Source organism: Temnothorax longispinosus, chromosome 1, assembly GCF_030848805.1.
Source record: "Temnothorax longispinosus isolate EJ_2023e chromosome 1, Tlon_JGU_v1, whole genome shotgun sequence".
NCBI classification, from domain to species: Eukaryota; Metazoa; Arthropoda; class Insecta; order Hymenoptera; family Formicidae; genus Temnothorax; species Temnothorax longispinosus.
This window is the reverse complement of record NC_092358.1, coordinates 6,690,430-6,715,134: the sequence shown is the minus strand read 5'-3', so window position 1 is coordinate 6,715,134 and position 24,705 is coordinate 6,690,430. Positions and strand designations below refer to the sequence as shown.

Below are 24,705 nucleotides of genomic sequence, written 5' to 3'. Positions count from 1 at the left end.
ACATTCGATCTCTTTCCAGATGTTTACAAACCGATGATCAGCGGCGCGGCTCTTCGCGAGAGAGCGCAGCCGTCTACCGGTCTACCGTCGCCGCGCCGCGCTCTCCCGTAAGGTGGAAATCAGGCCAACAACCCACGAGGAGCACGCGGGAGCTGCACGGGGATATCGATCGACCCCGGGCTATTCTGGATAACACCCACGCACACACGAATGCGCGTAGGTCGGGCCGCCGGGGTGGAATCAGGTCGGCTGGAAGCGGACTCCCCGTGCGCGAAAGTGGCTTGCGGTTTTGCACGCGACCGGTCAGCAAAGACGGGCTCTCCCCGAGGACGGGCTCTCGACAAAGTCCAACGAGGAAAAAAATAAATAACAGCGAGATAAATAACGAAAATAGAAAAAAAAAACAACAAGCGACGACCGATCCATGAGAAGAGCAAAAACGTGTCTGCCGGTGTCGATGGATTATTTATTAAGCGGATTATTAAGCAATTTTAATCGTTTCGACGTACTCGGGATCGACTCTGCCGGACGCCGAGTCATTCTTTCTTTTTTTTTTTTCTTTCTTTTACGTAATACCGAGGTCCGAGGTCCGAGGGATTTCATAGCGGCTGGGCGCTTCGATGATGCACGCTGCATTCCGATGGACGGAAAGCAACCGTGGCGGTTGTATAAGTACAGTCAGTCGCGCGGGCAACGAGGGCGAGTCATTCTCGGGGCGTTGGAATGTCGCGAAGCGTTAACAGGATTGAGAAATTAAAATTCCGGCCTTAGGAATTCGCGGCCATGCCGGCGGCATAACGGGGGTTCCCCTCTCCTGCTGTACGCCGTCGTCGGCGTCGTCGTTTCTTACAACACACGAGGAGAGTATAGTGACGAGCAGAAGGACTGACCTCGTTGCGGCCGCCGATAACTGCGCCGTTTGTGTTTTGAAAGTGGCGTACCTACTTTAAAGTTAAGTTTAATGATTTTGCGAGAGCGGCATATATCGCGGGGATATCGAGGGCCCGTGGGTGCCGCTTCATCGAATACTATTTTCTCCGTGGCCCTGCTAATTAAATTTTCATTTGAATTATTGTATACATCAATAAATACAAAGAAATACAAATAAATAAATAAATTTCCTTTCTCAAACTACGGTTACGCAAAAGACACGTTGTTTTCTTTCGACTGATTTCAATTCAAACAACATTAATTAATCAAGCAAAAAGGGCCAGGCGCGGTAATTAGCGCGTTACATAACTTAATTAGGATCTAATTTTATTTCAATTCGATCAGAAGCTTCTCTTTTAAAAAATTCTCGACGTTAAGTATTCGGGTGATCGCCCTGGCCATCAATTCCTTCATCATCGTGTTTCAAAAGTTCAATTCGTTTCTGCTTGATCGCTCTGGATTTAATTAGCGGGCGCGATCGGGTGTTTTCAGCATCGAGATTTTCCAGCGATGCAATACGCGCTTCCGCGGTGCAATCTTCCGGTCGATGGCCGCCAGTTGGGCGCCGAGGGACCCGCGCTCGTCTCTCGCACGCGAGAGTATTGATTCTCTTCGCGGCTCGCGAGCGAGCGACCGAGGGCAGGCGTCGGAGCGCAGCGAAAAAAAGCCCCGCGCCCGTTATCGCAACGACGCGACGCGACGCGAAATAACGCTGTCCTTCGGCCCCGGCCGATTACTTAACTCCGCTTTGGCAAACTGTCAAGTGGCAGGTGGCACGTTCGTGCCACAATCCCACCCGCATGGGCAAAGACACACGTACAACGGTCTTGCGACGACAGATCGTCGCGTTATTATATTGAAAGTTCAACTCGTTACGTTATCTCGCTTCTCGGCGGAAGCGCGTGCCTCATAAATTCATAATCTATCAATCGCCTCAACACCCGAAGCTTTCTAGTCTCGTAGAGTGAATATCCGCGGTCCCAATTACGCTCTCTTCCTCGTCCCCATCCGCGGCCTAGCCGTTTTGATTTATCGACGTCGAAGACGAAGCTAACTAGCGAAACTTCGTTCGCGATGTCCGACGAGGGATAGAAACTGCATCGCCATTTATGGCGTGAGATCTACGTTAACGTCGCGATTCGCATTCCCAGACAGCGCGCATGGAATTGTCCCAAAATTAGGACGTAGACGTCTTTAAGAGATCTTTAAGACGTCTTGCGTCCCGATTTCGCGACATTTTCACAACCCGGACACAGTGCTGCCGTCCGGGTTGTTACTCCGATGCAGTCAGTCACGTCACTCGTCGGTCACTCTTTTCCGACAACTGGCACGCGTGTGCACGAATTCACAACGCGACCCATCCACGCGTCGTTCTGTACCGCGTAACTCGACATTGCGACATAAAGCGTTTCTCCTTCTTTCTCTCTCTCCCTCGGATCTCTTTGGCTTTCTCGGAACGAAATCGCGGGTGAAAGCGTCTCCTCGGAGGGTCGCCGCGGACGCGTCGGAAGAAACGGAATTGCGCAGCTTCTCCGGCTTACGCGGAGGAAGAAGCCGAAGAAGGCGTGCGCCGAAGCCGCTCTCGAAAATAACGCGATATCGCGGGGAAAAATAAAAGGATCGGAGAGAGCCAAGTTCGCTAACCTGGCGACTGGCGACACACGCGTGTTTGTTGTGACGCTCTCGCGGGGGTTTTCGCAGGCTTCTCCCTTCGGAGATTCGTGCGACCGTCGTCGGATCGGTTTGTTTTTTCAACCTATTCTCGAGTGCCTCGCGCAGAGCAAAAGTTAAACGGAACGTTGGCAAAGTTGGTACGTTTCATTTTAGCAACGCGATCAGCGCATTTTGAAATCATTACAATCTAAAACAGAAAAACGAGATAAAGGAGTTCAGCCGTTAAATTTTCGCGGAAAAAGACTCGAAATACTCCGACGGCGCGTCGTCTCTATCCTCTCCGCTCCAATTTCGAGCGCGCGTCGAAGAAAGGGACGAAGGGACCGACGCGTCGCGTCGCGTCGGCGGGGTCGCCCCTAACTCACTCACGCAGGAAATGCGGGAATCTCGCGCGCGCCCAGGCCCAGGCAGGCCGCAGGCGAGCCAGAGCCCAGCCGCGCGTCGATACGCGCGTCGTTCCCTCTCGCTCACTCTCACTCGCTCGCTCCAAAAGAGGAGCCCCCGCATTGAATGAATGCTCGCGGACTTACCTACACTCGTCTATTCCTCGGAAAATCTCTTCGCGCTGTTGAGCTCTCGGGCACACCAGCTGCGGAGCACTGAACGACGTGGACGTCCGGGATGCGTCGATTGCGAAGCGAACTCTTCTCGGCCGCGCGTCCCTAATAACGGTCGCAAGTCGCAACGAGGCGTTCGGAACGTGAACGTGAAACGTCCGAGAGAAATCGCACGGTATGTCGCACACCTCACAACCTCGCAGATGAAACTGAGACGCCGCCGTCGGGCGGGGTCCTTTTATCACCGCGGCGGCGCGGGCGTAGGTTGAGAGAGAGAGAGAGAGAGAGAGGAGACGTGGTGGGGATGAGACGCCCCGAGGGTGGGGGAAGCGCGGCACGAATTCTTCGTCTGCCCGCCGACGCGACGCGGCGCAGTATGCGCTCGCTCTTGCACCCTAGTGGTTCTCAACGCGCGGATCCGATGCCCGACGTCAACTTTCTCCGGATATCGAAGACTGAGGGCCGATATCACAGTCTCCGATTAACGTGATCCTCCGATTAAACTCACTTTGCATCTCTTTCTAACTGTCCCCTTAGAAAAAGACCAAGAGTGAGTTTAATCGGAGGATCACGTTAATCGGAGAATGTGATATCGGCCCTGATTACGATTTAATAATAATTTTTTTAATATTTTTTGTATTATAAATAATAAAAAAGAGTATATATTTATGTATATGACATTCTGCATGCAAAAATATCCCTTATTTGGTTTAAAATGCTGTAATAAACCAGTTTAAACTTTTCTTTTCTTTTAGACTTGTTGAATTTGCCGAAGAGTATCCAATTAAATGAGTATTGGGAAATTTTAAACAGAGGAAAGTTTAGAAAAGGAACAAATTATATAGGAGAGCTTATCGAACAGAGATATTTTTTTTATCGCCCCGCCAACGCGGAGCTGATGTTCCAGCTCGTTGGTCGTCGAAGTTCGCGGAACGGATATCGAATTATCGATTCGCTTATACCGAAGCGAACGACTTTGCGCCTCAATTCTCACGCCCCAGCGGCTTTCTCAAAGAATAAATAATGCCCAGAGATGTATCCTTTGTGCGATGGGGATATAGGTATCCTGGGAAAGCTCGCCTGGGATCATCCGCGAGGCCTCTCGACTAAACATTAGCGATAAGAATGGAACGAGGAAGGAACATTTCGACATTTCCCACACCGACGATTTTTACATTTTGTAACACAGTTTGACATTTTGAAAATGTCTAGAAAGTGTCGGGACAGATAATTTATAACAAACCAGTAGTATATTTATAGCGCGAGTACTAAGGTCGCCGTATATGCGTTCGGGATGATAAATGAGAAACCGTATAGACTTTGCGACTCGTGCAACGTCATTTTCCGGCAACTTTATCGCAATATCAATTTTGTGTTTTCTGCCACCATTGTAACAAAATTATGAAACGCAGCAACTAACGTGAAATTAAATTCCACTTGCGTGGTGTCGAGCTATCGAGCATATAAAGATCAAGTTTCTGTCGCCTACACACTTCGAGAATCGGAAATATAATTTATAATCATTGATATTAAATAACTCCCCTAATTACTTCCGTTACGATTTTTGTTATAAGAAAGGATCGATACACGATTAATCGAAGAAGTTAAATAAAGCACCTGTACGAAGTACCATTTTTTTTTTACGAGAGACACCTTGTACCAGTTACGCACGAAAGATGTATACGCACATTCTGCATAATAAATTCTGAATTATTTACAACGCCGCGGTGACACATAGATTTCGATTGTGGATGGTCGATAGTCCGATCCGGAATGTTGTCGGACTGGATGACGCACGAAATAAATATCGATCATCTATCTCGTTACAATTTATCGGATCTTGTCGAGCGTACTCGTCGACGATTTACGACAATGGTATACGATTTTATAATTTGCATGCGCCTCAAATGCGTCAAGATAATATTCGTTCGACTATGGCGCCTTTAAGGACGTTCTCTCGGCCTTATACTAGAGAAAATCGATTTTCTTAGGATTTTCTTGAAACTGTGAATATACGTTAATTTAGATGTGCTTTATGCGTGATATAAATTTCAGTACCTCTTCCGGTATAAAAAATAAAGATACTGAGCCTCAAAGTTTAAAAAAAAAATTTTTTAATTTAATTTTTTTTAGTTTTGGCATTTTTTCCTTATAGAACTCGACGAGAGGAGCAACTTTGGTCCTCTTGGCCAACCTCGTATCTCTTACCGTTTGGCCTGGAAAACCTTTTCATTAGTAAAAGTTGAAACTTTGAGACTCAGTATCTTGATTTTTTATACCGGAAGAGGTACTGAAATTTATACCACGCATAAAGCACACTTAAGGTGATTGGGCCATGTACCATGTGAGTCAATATAAGGGCTAAATTTTATTTTAAGAAAAACCATTTTTATGGATGTATTCTAGACACTTGTATAATTACTGGTTTTATAATGTAACTTTTCATTCGATTACGTATCAATTTATCTACTGATAAATGTAAACAGTTCAAGATTTGACTTCAGTTGACATTCGTACAAGAGAAATGTCGCGACATTGCATCTCTTCGATGTAGGCAGCTATCATGCCAGTGCCATGTGTTTGAGTGAGGTTATGTATTGTGTTTATGTTAAAAAATAATGGAAGGTAACAAACAATTTCGATAACGGGAGATTTGCTTGCCAAAGAATAGTGCTGTGGAAAGAAAACACTACACGGCGCGGCGTTGCCACATGTTCACGTCGCGTACAGCTGATCGAAAGGCCGACAAGAAACGCGACGATTCATCAACTTTTGATTGAATTTTTGGCCTTATTACACGTCAACGTCGTTTTGTCTTATACTTAACAAGTGCTAGAAGAATCAAATAATGTTATTTTCAGTTTTTTGAACTTGTTTCTTTACAGACAGTGAGTGAAATTCTCGAAAAATGTATGTTTTCGGTACAATTTCCCATAAAACCTATTTAAAATTGCCAACTTTGAGATTTAATATCTTAAAAACTAGACGTCAGATCTTCTCAAAATTGCAAATTTAAGCGTATTTAGGTTTTTTTTATAACATATATTTAATTCGGATTTTTTTCTTTAACATGCTCTGATGGCCCAATCACCTTAAATTAACGTATATTCACAGTTTCAAGAAAATCCTAAGAAAATCGATTTTCTCTAGTATAAGGACGAGAGAATGTCCTTAAAATTAAAACAGATCTTTCTCTCTCTCTCTCTCTCTCTCTCTCTCTCTCTCTCTCTCTCTCTCTCTCGTACATATAATTATCATGGCCCGTTTCAGATATGAGACGGTGCCTAATGTTTTCTTAAATGCCACTAATATTCCTCCTAAACGCGATAAGATAAGGTCTGCCTTTTTCCGCGCAATATCCATTGCGAGTGGCTAATCGCGGAGCGAATTGCCACGACTGTCGACTACACGTGGCGCCGAAAGGCCATGGCGTAGTTTAAGAAAAAGGGGACGGCATGCGGAGAAAAGAGCGATTTTCCTTCTACGATCTGCGACATCTTTTCTTACTTTCCTGGTACATAACAAATTGAACGGTACGGCGCGGGCGCACACGTATACGTCGAGGCCACGAGCCACGAGGCTTCGACCGGCGCATAATGATTCACCGTGGAAAAGGTTACGGTTCTGTTATAATACGACCGTTAAAAATATTCATTCCCCTGTGAATTTTCTCAGTCCGCGCGTGCTCTACCACTTTGTCCAATGACTCCCGGGGTTTTTCAACTCGCGGCAAAGTGTAAAGGGCGTGCGGGAGTCACATCGAGGAAGTGGATTCTAGTAAAATATTTATCCACAACTTCAATACGGTCGTTACGCTCACTTTAAACTATCTATAATTCGCGGCAAACTCCGCAATCTTTTTTTAATGAAATTTCCATATATGAACTCTCTATAATAGAAACTCGTAGCTTTCATCATTAATGAAGCGAATTAGTCGTGATAAGTCGCGAACCAGAACGTTATGTACGATTAAAAATTTATTTCTTGATACAGTCACGCAGGAAAGTGCTATGAAAACTCGATTAACAACTGAACTTTTTCGACTCTTAAAACGAAAGAAATATTAATCGGGGCCGTATCGGGGCGCTCTTCGAGATAATACGATCCGCGATGACAATGAAACTTTGTCGCAACAATAACGTTCGCCGATATGCGATCGATATACGAATTGATATGCAACATTGTTCGATCCCCCTGATAATCCCGTCGATCGATCTCGAGCCGACACGTTCTCGCTCCCGCGTATATAAGACTCCTCGGGCTTTCCTCGTGGTCGTTATTCACGTGATGGACCGTGGAACTGGGGTGGATCCACTACGCCACACAGAACCGGGTGGAAGTGGGTGGTGCGATATGCACCAACACCCACGTGTCGCGGGTGTGTAGTGTGTAGGTGTGGTCGCTGAATTGGCCGATCAGGCGCACGTGTAAAACAGGACCGTCTCAACGTGCGTCTGAGCGCGCGCGCGCGTGCGTGATTGAGGGCGCGTGTGTGTGCGTGTGTGCGCGCGCGCGCGAATGTATCATGTATCTCACAGCTGCCGCGTGCGACGTTCTTGCGCGAACGAGCTACACGTGGAGACACGTGCCAATCATTTAAGATGCTTTCTTCGCGTGTTCTGCACTTATTTGCAAATGCACGAGGCATCTCCCGACTCGCCCTGCCGGCGTCTTGTTTTTTCTCCCTCCTCCCTCCCCCGCCCACCGGATACCTCGGACGGCGCAGTTTTCTCAGGACGAGCATTAAAAGCGTCGCGCAAATACACTTTTTATTAAAAGGTAAGGATATACACGATCGAGTGTATCGCGTGGAAAGAATGGTGTAATAATAACTCCAGATCGATATTGTACTTATCAGTGGTCAGTTCACGGAGTGACGTCACGGATATGCAATTATGCGAGGACCTTGCAAGGTGGTTAAAGACGTCAGTGATTCTTTACGATTCAATAACACCGTCGTGACGGCATTAATATATGACGTCATCGAACACTACAGAATCCATATTTATATCGTTGCGATTAAAAGCTGTAAGAAGCTTCGAGAAGCTTTAATAGGATCAGAGAACGCAATAGCAATTCTACAATAGCGAAAGTGATTTGTACATTCGAGTGGAAACAAATATTAGCCGTTTACTTCTAAATTCGCGGTTTTATAGTGTGGCAATAACGACACTTGAACAAATAACACTGTGACGTCTCTCATAGTATAATCATTTAATTGACAGATGATTTTTATGTGTAAATCTTTCACAGGCATCAAATTTTACCAAATCCCTTTGTAATGAAGAGATCAATCATTTCTCGATAACGTCAATAAAAAGTTGTAATTGCTATAACAACTTTCTCTTTCCTAAAAGTTTCTGGTTTATTAGTTCCAACCAGAAAATATTTCAAAAAATATAAAATTGCATAGACCAGGATTACTTCTACCACCAACGTAATATAGAAAATAACAGTATAGCTGAGAAGTTCACAAAATGCGATTACGGTACTATACCCCACGTGTCTTTGACACGTTACCGTCGTAAATCACATAAAGCAACATACACCGTTAATTAACGGTGGCTCAATCGTCATAGCAATCGTCACGTGGACGGTGTATATGCACCCGCAATTAATACTCCGATTGTTGTCGCAATTGATCATCCTACACGGCGCGAAGAGGCAGCGCTCCCGGCGAACGAGTTCACGAGTGATAATTTAGCGCGTAATAAAAGCCACACGCTCCTTATCTCCGCTCCTCGTGATCGTCTCGACCGCGCGATATCGCGGGGCAATAATTATTCACGCTGTCCTTTGTCGCCCCTCATGTGATGATAAGATCACGTGAGAGAGAGCCGGCGCGCGGCGTACGTCTCGTGACGCCGGAGATTAACACATTTTTCATCCTGCGCTTTCGTAACTCGTTTTACGCCACGTTTTATCAAACTTCCCGACACGATTCGATCCAACGTCCGCGGTAAATCCACGAAAAAAAAAATAAAGTTCTCGCACTGGACGTCTTTATATCTGAAGCATTACTCGCAAAACCATCAAAACTTCACCATCGAAACATCGTATTGTATGCCCGATAAAAGATATTCGTTTCTTTTCGAGAAGATTCACCAAATGTTATTATTTTATGTAAATTTAATACGAGAAATGTTTCATGAAGCGTAAAAAATAAAGAAAGGAGGACGCTCCTCTTCAAAAATTACCGAGAAAATTACTTTACGACTTTAAAACTTTCCAGTAATATGTATAATGATATTACAAACAATCGCGCAGAATTCAGACACGGTTTATACGATTTCTTAGAAGAAATACTGACGGTATTGTCGATCCGATCATGCGAATACGGTTTCATACGACAGAGCGACGCAGTTACATAAAATGTATATCGGCATATATATGTAACCGCGATTTCATCTCCTAATGCGTTCTTACGTCACGAGAGCGTGTGTACAAATAGCTTACGTTATCACGACGAGAAATGATCACAAACGCAATTCATGAAAAACAATATATAGGAATGTACGCACGAGCCCTATCTGGAGCCGCGTATTTACGTACTTGCAAGTTTTATTCAAAATAATGATTATGATAAACACCGTGACGAACTTCGGAGGCTATCACAAATCTCTAAACTGCTCCTTATCATAGAAATATATTCGATTTGATCGAAGATTTAATCTTAAACACTTATCAAAGATTGAATCTTCGATCAAATTGAATTTTAAAAAATAACATCTGATATGTTTTGTAAATCTTATGCGGTATTTCACTGCTATCATTTTTAATCTCAATATTAGATGTTAATCGCCGAACGATTATTTATATCGAATTCGATATAAATACGATACGATAAAAATAAAACGTTCTGCACAGAAAAAAAGAAGTGTTAAATCAAAATTTATTTACTCGTATATACGCAACAATCTTCTTATAAGAGTTTCAACTTTTTATTTCAACTTTTCTTTCTTGATTGAACTATATAAAATGACTTCATTTATTTCGCAAGTTAACTTTAAATTTCGCAATGTATATCTCGTACAAACCCAGTGCTCCTTTATCGCTACACGGCCTGGTAACTTCAGAAGCAAATGGGAAAATTATTGAACCGATCGACAATATAAAACGGCCGTGAAATGCGCTATTAACCGCGCGTTTATCCAAGGACGGGAACAGGTTGAAATTTGAAGAATTGCATGATGAAATGAATTTCCGCGGAAGACCGCGGCGTCAGCCTTCAGCTAAATAATGCAGCACAGAGCGCCCGCGATGCGAGAATTCGATCGGCGAACGTCGTTCAGGAACAATTTCGATAATTTACGATTGGCCGGGAAGGCCTTTGATCACCGTCTGGCCTGCGAGCAATTCCACATCTGATGAATAAAGCAAACAAACAGATAAACTGACATTGATAATCGAGGAAATACGAGTGTCTCAAGGATTGTGTTCGTTGACTCGCAAATTAATTTCGTTAATTTCTCGGGGATTCACATTTCAAGAACGTAAGTAAGTAGGTAACAAAACCTTTAGCCTCGAATTAATCCCGAATAAACTTAAAAAGATCCAAGGTATCAAAATGCTCATTAAGATTGTTCTTCGTGTCTCAATCAATTTAATAATAAATAAATCATTTTAAAATGAATAATCGCAAATAAGATAAGTAAAGAAAAATTACATAATAAAAAAATCCCTCAAACTGAAAAAATCTAAATGTGCAGGAGAGAAAACTGCTATTCATTTTTTCACGATGCGAGCACAAAAAACAAGAGATTATTTTCAGTGAAAGGATATTAAATATAAATGTTCAATTTCAAATGAAAATAGAGATCCTCCATATACGTTTAAAAAAAGAATTGTTATAATTCTTTATGTTTATAAAACATTTTATTTCTGTAACTAAATATATCGTGCAAATAATTCTTTTTGTTTAAGAAAATATTATATTTTTGTAGTTACAATATCTTGTATTGATGCCCTTACAAATACTTCTATCGGATAGAAAAATATTGTTTTGAAAAATATTTCGATGTGTGGAACGGCAGAAATAAAAAATATCACAACTATAAAAACGTAACCTTTCAAGAGAGTTACTTGTGCAATATCTGTTGCAACAAAACGAAACGTCAAGTAAATACAAAATTACAATTTTCTTTCTCATATCAATATATATTGATAAAATACCATTGATGAATGATCGTGTGATAATGAACGAAGTTCAAAAACAAGCCAAGAAATGTGGTAACAACTTTTTTTCTTATTACTGTTGTCGAATTATCCCATTTATCACTAACTGTCACAGATGTTGTACGCAAACTGTCGAACAATGTCTCCATCTCACACGAGTCTTAAGTGAAACCAGTTCGAGCCGGCCGCAAGAAGTCGCGAATCGTCTCATGGTGACGTTAATCGATCGGACCAGGTTTAAATGATCGCCAGTTAAAACGAGAATAAAGGAAGGCGTTTGATGATTGCGCGCATTTATAAATAACGGAACGCCGTGCTAAATCGCTGGTTCTGTAATCTGAGAATTTTTTAATTTGACATTTTATGTACGCATTAAGTCGAGATTAATCACGAAAAATCGCAGCTGTAAAAGAAAATGACTGCAGATTTTTAGATATGTATACTTACAGTAGAATATTCGTAAAACGCCAAAAATAGCGAATATACACGGAGAAAATTTTTTGTTATATTTTACCCTTAAATTCACTACAAACTTGGGACAACTTGGCAACCAAGGAATTTTTTAAATATACAAAAGACATTTTACAAACAACGTGATAAAAATTACCAAGCAGATTGGTAAATTTTGAAAAATTATGGAAATTTCCTAGATATATTTTAGTAAAATTAATCAAACATATTTTATATTTTAATGTAATAGAATTTTTTATTATGGTAGATATTAATCAGAATAACTCGCATAAAATTCTTGGTGGTACATGTCCCACAGCTACCATGATTTCAGGGTAAATTTTAAGAGAAAATTCTCTCCGTGTAGGTATACGAATGCTAGTGTAACTTTTTCCATAATATATATATATTTTTTTTTATATATTATTCTGCTAAAAAGAAAAACGGATTTCCTGACATTAACATAAACGCTTGTTGGACGAAAAATTTCCATACATGTTATCGGTCCATTAAGCTCTAGAATATTTAAGCACGCGGTCACCGTTGTTTCCATCGATAAGAGATTTTTATCGCGCGTAGCCCCGCTGATAAGTTTTATCGCAAAAGGAAAGAATATAAAAACGGAATTGGTCTCTCGTGCGCATATACCGAGCTGAACGTCACCTCGCACCTGAAAAGGTATATTGATTCTCTTTCTTGTGCAGGTTCAAATAAATAGAGATAAATCGATTGACGTTAGACATTTTATTTTTGCTTCAAGATTATCACTTGCGCACGTAAGTCGATACGTCTGCTATTTTCAGCGTTTTACAAATATTCAAGTATATTTAGGCACTCGCAATTGTTTTTCTTTAGGATCGACACTTCGGAATCGAGCTTAGTTTAAGATAACAAAGATCAAAGCGTGTTATTTTTAAAATGTCAACACTTAAAACATATATACTTTTTATACATGAACCTCTCAGAGGTTAAATTGATCATGTCCATGAAATAAAAAGAGAAAATTGATGACAAAATTTAAAATATTCTAAAAAGTGGAAATGATCAATTTTTCCGAGAGACTTGTCTCGTTTATTGATCAGATTTAAGAATAGAATGTTAATATTTTTTTCATTGCAGTTGAATATCTGAATTTTGAATTTATATAGAAATGTAAATTTATTTTGGAAGCGTTAAGAATACATCAAGCCACGTTGCATTCGGAAAAACTCGTGCCATGTTTTATGAGATAACAGCATAAACACGGATGAGCGTAAATCAGACGAACATGTGCAAGGTGCAGGGTTCGTAAGTTTTTTAATGCGCCGCGCGTTTCGGGAATCACAAAGCCGCCGGTAAATACATTCAGGCTCGTGGATCCGCGCCTCGGTGAGATTCGCAGAATAAAAGGCCAAAATAGAAACCAGCCAGAATAATAGGGAAGGAGGAGGAAAGGAAGGAAGAGCGAGATATAGGAGGACGTTGGTTTTTGCGACTCTCTCACGTCTGCAATGTCTGCATTCTACGATGCAGGCAACAACCTCGCGAATACACATATCGTTCGCTCGCTCACGCGCGCGAACGAATAAAAACGTAAAAAAAATAAATAACGATTCACTCACGGTAAAAAAATGATGTCAACGATATACATGCGCGCGTATTTCATTCCACTATCTTAAAATTTTTGCATATTTCAACTTCGGTTATCTAAAAAATTCTGCATAATTCAACTTAAGGTAGTCGTCTCGTCAGGGCATGTATTAGATAAAGTTTTCGATTTCGGATTTTATATCAAATTATATGATCAGCTTTGCAGTCGATTTTTTCTGTGGCTCCTTACCGACTATTTACTCTAGAAAATCGATCTCGAAAATCACAAATTTTGCATTACTTCATACAGAAAAGAAGGCTCTATCACGGTTTCAATCACATATTTTCGTATTTTTCGATTAGATGAAGTGAGAAAAAAACATTGCTTTTTGTACATTAGATTTCGAAGAATCCGATGCAACCATAAAATATATAGGTTACCGGAGATTTCGCTGCTAATTTTTTAGTTTATTTTAGTGAAAATGCGGTAATCGAGCAGACATTTTTTGGTCGAGGTGAGGTTGGGAAGACTTGGCAACGCCGCTGGCTAATCACTGTAGTTGCAGGTTATGGGGCTCGTCTTTCTTAGCCGAATTGGATAGTGATTGACACCCCTATCATGCGTTTTGAAACCCTTTCTGAGTAATTGTCAAAATTCAATCGAAAAGGAGATGTAACCTCACTTGTAACCTTTCTCGACGACTCGCATGATCAGCTGATCAAAACGGAGTCAAATGAGAAAAATCACATAATTTGGAAAAAGTAACATACTTTGTCACGTATGAAATTTTACACCATAATTCATAAAATTATTTTTCCCTTAGCAAAAATTGCCTGAAATATATTTCTGAACGTGAAAACCTACAAACAGTCACATGACTAGCACGTAGCGAGACGCCTACCTTAAAAGTTCTACAAGATCTTTTCAACTAATTAGAGAAAAAGAGTAAGCGTGTGGAACACAAATTTATCCAAGATTTGCATATATTAGAAAAATGTATACACATAATATTTTTAAATAATCTTTAAAAGTTTCAAAACATTTGGTTCGAATAAACACATGCAAGAAGGATGACACAAACAATACATCTACAATTTAATCTTTGAATTTAATCTTGGTTGATTTCGGTGTGTAATTAATATGGATAATCTAATAATCTAAAATAAAATAATAATAAGAGAAATAGGATCGTAACGATAAACAATCAATTTAGTAACAAAGCCATGCGATCCAAGCCTAGGTCTTTTTGGCAGCCTCGTATTGGTTTCTGTATGCATATATACTCTATATATACATATACATTTTCCAAACCACTGCGCGCCGATTAAATTTTCGGACTTAAAACACAGTAATTGTTAGAATTAAAAACCTCTTCCCTCCCCGGAATTAATTCAACTCGATTTAATTCTAACAATTACTGTGTTTTAAATCCGAAAATTTATAAATTGGCGCGCAGTGGTTTGGAAAATTTATATGTATATATATATATAGTATATATGCATACAGAAATCAATATGAGGCTGCCAAAAAGACCTAGGCTTGGATCGCATGGCTTTGTTACTAAATTAATTGAAATAAAATAGATACACAGTTAACTGTCGAAGGAAACGCGCGTTGTTGCAATTACTAAGGAGAAATGAAGGTACCGAGATTTACACGATAATGGACTTATCCTGTAGACAGGGTAGATAAAATTCACGATTAATCTTCTAAGATCGATATATAAATGAAAACAACGTCAATGTATAATGTATATCACACGTGCGCGCGCGTGATGACAACTGTTCCAAGTCCGCGCGAGCGCCGTTTAATCTGCGTAAATGCATACGCAAGGTTGCGGTAAAATGCATATTTCTCAGAGAGACAAACGCAATAAAACGCCGGCGAACGCGACATTTTCCAAGAAAGCGTACACGATACCGTTCACTACAAATTTCTCGTCTCTCATCATTTCCGCGGAAAGATAAATCGACCGTGTGGGAATCGCACGATGGTAACACGAGATTATTTGCACACGGGGAAAAATATTTGCCATCGAGATCGGCTCTTTTTATGTATTTTCGACGAGAGATGGACGCCGCACGAGTCGTCCGGTGAAATCATGAAGCAGAAAACGAGATGAGATCATTCAAGCGCGTTGGAAAAAATATTTTTCCCTTACCTTGAAGGAGACGAATATATTACATATATAAGATTTTGCCAAAATATATACGTCAAGCTTTATTTTAGTTATGATGTATCTTATTTTATGAAAAATATTGTTGTGTGTGGAGCAGTAAATAAGTTTCGAGGGTCGAGAATTTTGTCGAACTTCTGCTGTTCGTAACAGTAGTTAATCGAGAAAGTTTGAACATTTCAGACACAATGATGAAGTATCGTCAGTCACGATAATCTTTTGCGAAAACTCTCGAAAATACGGTACTAGATATAATACGGTTAGATAGGAAAAAAACAGAAGTGTAGAAATAAATATTGTGATCCAGAATAAGACCACATAAGAGTTATTAAAACATCTGACATTCTTTTAAAACAAAATACATTCTTAGATAGGCTGCATTACGAAATTCACTGCCAGTAGTGAAAATCTATAATGTAGGTACAGACGGCGTCATTAATGCTTTCCTAGCTGTGTTCTGAGGATTTCTATAGTGCACGTTACATGTACTATGCCTTCAGGTGGAAGGCATTAATGACGCCGCCTGTACATAACGTAAACCACAGATTTTCAGTATTTGCAGTGAATATCGAAACACAGCCTTAGAAGAAGAGGAAAATTTCTGAACGAGAATACGAAACGCCGAACGTTTCCACAAAATGTAAAGAAAGTCGCAGCGGGAGCAAATAGCACAAAGCTAATCCGTTCCCATGCGAAAATAAGTCCTCGACCTCCCAAGGCCGCTCTGCACAGGTTCCAAGTTCAACTACCAGCCGCCGACCTTCCCGGAAAACACAGAGCAGAAGAAGAAGAGGAGGAGAAACAAGATTCGCAAATGGCGATGCAATTCCTCGATATTCGTGATCCGCATAAAATCCTTGAATCCCGCCCTTTTCCAGTACGATCGAAGCGAAATGAACGCTTTCGATAAAGAATCTTTATTTATCGAAACGGACATTCGAATTTGCGATAAATATTTACGCGGAGATATAAATTTAATTGTGATAAGGGAATTTTTTTGATAGATCGCAGATTGAGAGAAGTTGACGGAAGATAATTTAAACGATAATTTGATCGCTTGAAACTGTTTTAAAGTTTGAGACGTGAAGTAGGAAGAGGATCCGAGAATGCTGATGTTATTCTGTGTGAGGAACGCACGTGAGGCGCGTATACAAACCTTGCGTGAGATCCTTGGCGTTTTGCTTCCGACGTTTCAAAATGTAATCTCGGTACTCGGCACATCTCGAATATCCTCTGGCGAGGACTCCGATCGTTGTTGCACTCGTACGTGCGTCAATAAAAGCAATAAAAACGTTCTAAATATTTCGCGTGCCTGTAAATCGCCCTTTATTCGCGCGCGCAAATAAATAAATTATATTAAATATTAAGTACATTAACCGTAAAAACCTAATATTATTAACAGACCGTCAATAATATATATATAGCACTGATAAATTGAATTGAACAATTTGGAATAACACTGGCAAGTCCAAGTGTGCTATTTTAGCTGAAGCTCTTCTTACACATTTCTTTCCGTTTTAAATCATGTCATTTAACACGATTGAACGTATTAACTTGTAATTTAATACGAATAAACGTATTAAATGACGTAATTTAACACGTAAGAAATGTGTAAAAAGAACTTCAGTCAAATGTGTCATTTTCAGACAGATGTGTCATTTATGCGTGTAAAAATAACACACTTGGATTTGCAGTGTGCGCTCACTCGCTCATCAACAATTATTGCGAATTTTGCAGAATGGTATTCTTCTTTTCAGATAGGACTTATCACCTTTTCTGCACAGTAATTGTCAGAATAGGTAATGATTTTTTTACATCATTGAAGAAGTTATACCTTTTAGTACATAACTCTTTTCAGATCTGCCCAGGGCTAGGTGTCATCACCTTTCGATCGAAGATTACTATGTCAGAGGAAGGGTAGTGTGGTCTAGTGGCAAAGGTGCCAGACTCGTAACCGCGAGAATTCGAGTCCATCTGATCACAGCTGGAATATTTCGTCTTTCAGAAGAAAGACGTTAACCTGCTGGTTCCACACGTATAACCAACTGAGCACTGCTACGTGTGACATGAGTAAGAAGAAGAAGGCTTCAGAAGGCCATGGCTCGATCTTGAGCTGTAGACGCTGTAGTGCCATTGAAGAAAAGAAATTCGATAAATTAAAAAAAAAATGAGCCACACTTTGTTGATATATGTGTATATAATCACGCACTCACAGTCTAAGTCAAGCTGTAGTTGCGAGTAGTGATGAGAGATATAAGTGCTTGACTTGGACTGTAAGTCCAATATATATCATCAAAGAGTTACTTTTTTTTTAATTTATTGAATTTCTCTTCTTCAATGCCACGACAGCTCAAGATCGAGCCTCCTGAAGTACGGCCTTCATCAAATTCGAGGCCTCCTCCCTTTCTTAACAATAATTTTTTTTACAGGTTGTTAGCCTAGCGTCCAATCCCCAACCTGGAGGATCAATTCTCAAATATGGAGGGGTGTGCTCATGACAAGAGATACACTCTCGGTGAGTTGCCATTAACTCTTCCGAGAGGTGGCGATCAAATAAAAACCGACGATTTTTGGTCGGATTTGAACTCAGATCTTTGGCTCATTGGAGCAGCGCACTTCTTTCTGCGCCATATAATCGCCACCAATATATCGAGTTTACCAGATAACATTTCAGCTAATTGCTATTTATTGACAACTTAAGTCGTCGATGTTTGTTTTTCTTATGTTAGTAGAAGTTCGACCTTTAACTAACGTTTCATTTACCGTAACATGTAACAATCGTGCATGCGTCTAAATAACATGATAATACGATTAAACGTGTTAAATGACGTAGTTAAATGAAGAAACATGTAGAAGAGCTTTAGTCAAATGTGTTATTTTTAAACGTTTATATGCGTGTAAAAATAACACCCTTGGATTCGCAGCGAACTCCATTAATTTTAGGCTTTGATATCAATTAGTAGCTTCACAATTCCATCAGTTTTACATCTATCTTACTGTAAATGTAATTGATAAATTTTCGCGCGATCGCAAATAGATTCTAGAACTTGCATCCGCCTTTTGCATCTCGCGTCGCCCGCTCCTGTCGCCAGCCTCTCAATTCCCGTCGTCCGCGTACGAGGCAATAAATCGCGACCTTGAAACGCTTTTCCCGGCTAACTCGATTAAGGCATATTGGATTAATGAGCAGCGAGCGATAAGTCGTACGACGCACCGAGTGTCGATGCACCCCTCTCGTACGTGCTTGCAAATTACAACGCGAGATGCGATTCTGCGAGTATATCTTGTCAGCATATTTTACCTGTAATATATATTCTCTTTTCTTAACTTGCCAAAAAGATTGTTTTCTTCCATTTCAACTTATTCGAACACAAAAAAAAAAATTTTTTTTAGTACCTATTATATTCCGCAAAGAAGTTTGAAGTCAATTGATTAATCGCATCTTTCTTATGAATCCGTAATATCCAGAACGAAGGTATCCCCCCGTAATATCCGAAATGTCGTATGTCATGCTAAGGATAGTAAAATAATAATGCCTGTTGCAAAATTAAAACCAAGATCGGTACACGCGAAAATCTTCGATTTTTACTCGTGTCTAGACATGATTCGATTTATTATTCCATTCATATAATGACATTCATATACATACATATATATGTATATTTAAAGCTTTTCTAATTTAATCGAAATAATGTCGTCAGTAATATTGTGGTAGGAAGAATCTCGTTATCGTACTTAATGTCAACTCGCACGAACGTGCATAAACCGTGATTCGCCGCAGTTTTTCGCATCGCTTTAGTGATTGTATAATTTTTCCATAAATGGTAATTATATGTACCGCTTCATTATGGTCGACCTTAAACGACCGACTTGAAAGTCTCGGGAATTGTCAGGGTCGTCATATGACTTCGTTTGTGCTTGTCGAGAGAGAACTGTATTTTTATTAAATTGTCCTCTTTATTTTTCAAATCTGATTTGTCTATTTAATTTATAATTCGTGCTATTTACCTTCTAATGTATCGAAATTTAATTTACAATCTAATCAAAGTTAAAAAAAGTCTCTGTTTTAAAAAAGAGAAATGGCTTTCTTCTTAAATTACCTTAACGCATATTTTATTAGCAAATCAGATTTGAATAGGAAATTATAAATTACACATGATGTATGGTCCCTTCAGTGGCTAAAGTGTCTCGTTTCCGGCAACCGCTTTGTTCACTGAGATTCGCGTGCATTCGACCGGCAACGGCGGTCGGGAAAGATTGTTCGTTCAGTAATTGGCCATACCGCACGAACGGCAAAGTAAATAAATGATCCGTACCATTGCGTGCCGCGACCTTATATTTTATTTAACAAGGCAAAAGGAGCTACGCGTTATCCGGCGCCTTGACCTCGCTCCTTCGATTCGCTGAAATTTTCCCCGGAGGCATTCTTGCCTCGTCGATTCCAGATATTTATTACGACGCACTCGCTTTTCCGTCAAACCTTCCGCGATTCCGTTAAGGGGCTTCGTTGAATATTCCATTCTCGAGGATTATTATACCCTATAGCCATGCGTGAACGCACTATTCTCGCATACTTTGGTGTTATATGAGAAGTTTATGCGGAACGTTCCCCGCCGCTACCGCATTATTTTTCCATGAATCGAAAAATCGCGATGATAAAATTTCTACGACTGATCAATGAAAATTTTACATTACACGCTCACGGATTTTGTCACGAGGACATTCCAGGCTGATTTCTCGTCGGCCTCTTCGATTTATTCGAGTAACTGGGATAGTTCTTTAGATGCCTTCAAGTCGCATTTCCAATTACTGGCTTAAAGACAATAAAGGAAATTATATAAAATTATATAAACATGCGGAAATGAATACGACCTTGGGCGATTATTAAATAAATTTTCCTCCGAGCTTGCGTGCAAGCCTATGCAATTTGTGATACAATCGCGAGCACATGGATCTATATAAAGTTATTGCGCTACAAACATCTAACGATCGAGCGTTGTATATAATATATTTAATTCCATATATACGGCAACATTTAATTTTAATTATATGTTAAACATAAAGTGATTATTCTTTCTTTCATATCCAGAATTCTGTTAAATTATCCCCTTAAAGAATTTCAGCTAATATTAAGTGAATTTTTATTCTATAAACTTTTGTAATAGCAAAAATTATCAAGCATTAAATTCTGTTACATTTCTTCCAAATATAAATTTGATTTTTTTCTTAATATAAATTTGTACAATGCTGGCTTTACGGCACAATTCGCGAGCGTGTATCGTAGGTCAAAATTAGTTAACAATTTGCAATCAGCGCGAGTTGAGAGCAGCGAGGCGGAATTAAATGGGAGTATACTGAAGGAATCCAAGCGGAGAGTGGTGGTAATATTCCTACAAATATTACAGAACGAGATAATTTCCAGACACCAAGGTCATAGGTCCTGCGTGGTGTGTTACGGCTATCGATTGGTCAGGAAACTCCGGTAATTTTTACTGCACACGCCGCGTTCGAAATAGAGATTCCGGTCACGCGTCTTCACTCTGATTCGCTCAGCTTCATAATTTCATCATTCATCGTATGTAAATCACTTTTGCAGCGCGTGCGTTGCCCCAATAAACGCAGTAAATTTCTGTCTCATCTGCGTGATTTATCTCGCGTGCTGAAGTTCAGAGCTGCGCGCACGTTCGGACCCATATGCCAGCGGCATTTTATCGTAGGAATTGTCGGGTCTGGTGACTCGTTTCTTGATGATATGTCATAATCTTTCTCATTTCTTGTTCCTCGAACCAAAAATTTCTCCCAAACAGAAAATAAAGCATGATCATTTACTGTGATCACGTGAACGGACACAAATATGTATAAATATCTAATCGATTCCCCTTGTCTCAAGTATTTTTTTCACAAATCTTATTTTATATAGTATCTATTTTTTTCATTTCTAAAATATATATTTTATATTTAGAAAAAAGTTACGCAAATTTCGTTTATAAGATTCGATAATTGTTTAATCTTGAAACATATGTACTTATATTTATATAGAAACATAAGTAAATAATAATAATTTAACTGAAAATAAAAAAGTAACTTATATCCGTACAACAATTTAATATATAGTATATGTATGCGCCGTATTTTATAATATTACTATAAACTACAAATTATATACATGTATGTAATTTCCTGTCTCGTTTATTCTGAACTTTATAAATTCTGACATAAAATGTTTCTCGCCTAAATGTTCTTTATCAATGCAAATAAGCGTGACCGATCGAAAAACGATCAACCGGTTTTTTTTTTACATCTACATCACGTACCCTGTATCTTTAAGTTATCTTTAAGTTATCAACGCTCATTAAGTTATTATTGGGCGAAGAGAACGGAAAGGAAATCGGCTGCCGTATAAGAACGCGGCCACCTTTCGCACCTTATCAGATAAACGATTTCGCGGCGCGCTCGTGGTCACGTTTCGCGCGTGTGCCGTTGCGAAATTCGAGGTCGACGATGACGAGCGCGATCGTACCAGTATATAGCGAGCTTGCAACAAAAGATATACTTTTTCGAACGCGCTCATTACTTATCTGACATTTCAACGGAGTTCAAACACCTGAGATAAGAGCCGTAGAATGTTGGGAATCTGTGTTTTCTGTTAACGACAGAACCGCCGATTGAGAGAGGTAAAGAGAGATCGACAGTTTTTTCGCGACGTAAATCGCAAATATTTGCATTTCCAATGTCGATTGCGTCAAATATAATTCTTTGCGCAGAAAAATTAAAATACACACGCAAGTGCGTGCGACGACATACGCAAGAAAGACAAAAGAATCATTAAGTTCTCAAAAAAAATATATGTATATATATTCATTCAAATATATTCTCACTCTAAATTTATTGTTCCACGTAATACATAACTTTATCGAGTTCCATATAAAATTTTAATTGAATTTACTTTATTTAGAATTAGTATTAAAGAGACAAACTATAAATGTAACTTTCAAATAAAAATAAATGTGCATGGTACACGATATTTCTAAATAACGTGATTTTCTTCAGAAATGACAATATGTTGCTCGCTTGAGTTTGAACTCGAGAATAGGTTTAAAAAAATCTTTCCATTCAAACAATATCCGGTAATGAAGAATAAGCACCTTATAGGAATTCGAGGTGGGACTGCACTTAAAATAAGCGCGTAAAGCGAAATAATTGTTCGGACAAACTAAAGACCACCTCGCACCTGGAAGTGGCTATTTTTAGACACGACGCGATTTATTCGTGGCTAAATATAAATTTAATTTAATAGCGCGCCATATAGTCGACATATGGTATAGCGTACGATGCGTATTTCGCCGTAAATACAGTTGAACGGGTAAACATGATGACACTGCTACTATTCTCTTAACGCAGCTTTTCTCAAAGCGTATACGAGCCGGATTGCACCGGCAGCGGCAGTCAGGTGATTTCGCATCGGAGGCAAACAGATCTCAGGACCATCTGGCGTCTGAGAAAATGGTCGACGAACGACGAGGTCCGTAGAAATGTCAAAGTTACAAATTGTGAATTACCGTTTGTTACCGTTTTTCAAAAAAATAGACGAAATTAGATATTATGTGTTAATCAGCGGTTAAGCAGCGGTCCATTTAAATCTGCAGTTTGAAATATCTTTAATAAGATTAAGATAAAGACTTTGTAAGTAATCGATTTATGTTTCCATTAAATCTTTCGTAAAGACAGAGATCTGTTTTTATTAGATCATTAGAAATGTAAATAGCAGAGTAAGTAATTCGTTGCGTATTATTCCAAAATCAAGCAAATTTGTATCATTACGAAGTCAATCGTGTAGAATTTATTCGAGATCAGCGATAAGATGTATTATTGATATAGGATTACATAATACACGTGCGCGCGCGTGCAATTCTTTCCAAAGTGGTTTTACGTATGCAGTCCGAATTATCAGCAATTCTGTTAAGAATGTTTTTCAACGCAAACTGCTTAGCTAATAAAAGATGCAGGACATACAACACCGGCTGCTAAAAATAGCCGTTCTACCGTGTACGGTGTTCTTTTTCGGTCAGGATGAGCTTCGCGCGCGCAGACGAAACCAGGATAAACCGCAATAAGAACATTCGTCGAGATTCCTCGGTTGACCATCCAGGTTCACCTTCTTTAGATCAGACTAAAGTGAAATTTTGAGCGAATTTACCGCTTTCCAATATACTTTCTTCAAATCTTATAGAATTTACCTTGTGAAATATGTTAAACGCGCTTTCTTCAAATTTTATATGCATTAAATTACGAAAAGTATTTTATACGCGTGTAATATAAAATAATACTGAAAACGTAACGACGATAAAAGTGTAATGAAAAATCTTTTCTTGAATTTTTATGCTACGTTACGTACAAAAATATACTTTCTATAAACATTATATACATATTATACATAATGTATACTTTCAAAATACATCGTTCGTCTTTTCAGCATCAAGTTGTAACAACTTCAGTAAAGATTAATTAATATAACTTGGAAAATCGATGGAGATACATTATAAATGCCAATTGAAATCCTGATGCGTAGACCGCTGGTCACGAAATCGATATCTAACGACACGTGGGATTCGAGTTACTTGGGAAACGGCATATCAAGAGACACGGCATCAGTGTCTCGCGCCAGGTAGACGCGCAGCGCGAGACCGCCGTGACTCTTTTACGCGGAACGCACGAGTTGCAAGTTGCAAGTATACCCGAGATGCCAATCACGTGAATGCATTTTACCGCTTGTAAAGCGCCATTCAGGTTGTGACTCCTATTGGAGAGAAGGTTAGGCACTTGCCCACTTCCTTCGTTTAAGGAAATTGCTTATTCTCGCGCGTACGTGTGTGTCCGCGTGTGCGTATATGGCGTATACATGCATATGTATTCGCGTAATTTCTACATTATATATAGAGGAGGGCCCGGCGGTGAATAGGCCGTCTTAATCAGTCTTAATAAAGAAGTTGAACTCTGCCGACAAGCTTAGCTTTAAGGACGATCCCTTAATAAACATTTCAACAACTAATGAAACACGTAATCCAATATCCTTCACTCAATGCTCTCTCTCTCTCTCTAAGATCAATAATTATAAAAAAAAGTTACACGACACAAACCACTCGTCGTTGTATATTTTCGACGATGAAAAAAAG

The 24,705-nt window shown here is 39.7% G+C and overlaps 1 protein-coding gene across 2 annotated transcripts in view; it reads right to left on the bottom strand.

Annotated features, from left to right (window-relative positions):
• Positions 1-24,705, bottom strand: part of Pino (protein pinocchio) — a 47,415-nt gene that overhangs the window by 12,826 nt on the left and 9,884 nt on the right. Inside the window, exon 1 of one of the 2 annotated variants that reach the window (XM_071776711.1) lies at positions 3,139-3,274. The exons of the other annotated variant lie outside the window; for it this stretch is intronic. The gene's annotated coding sequence lies outside the window, so the exon portion shown is untranslated. Of the gene's footprint in view, positions 1-3,138; positions 3,275-24,705 lie in introns of those variants that run through there. 2 annotated transcript variants of the gene reach the window in all.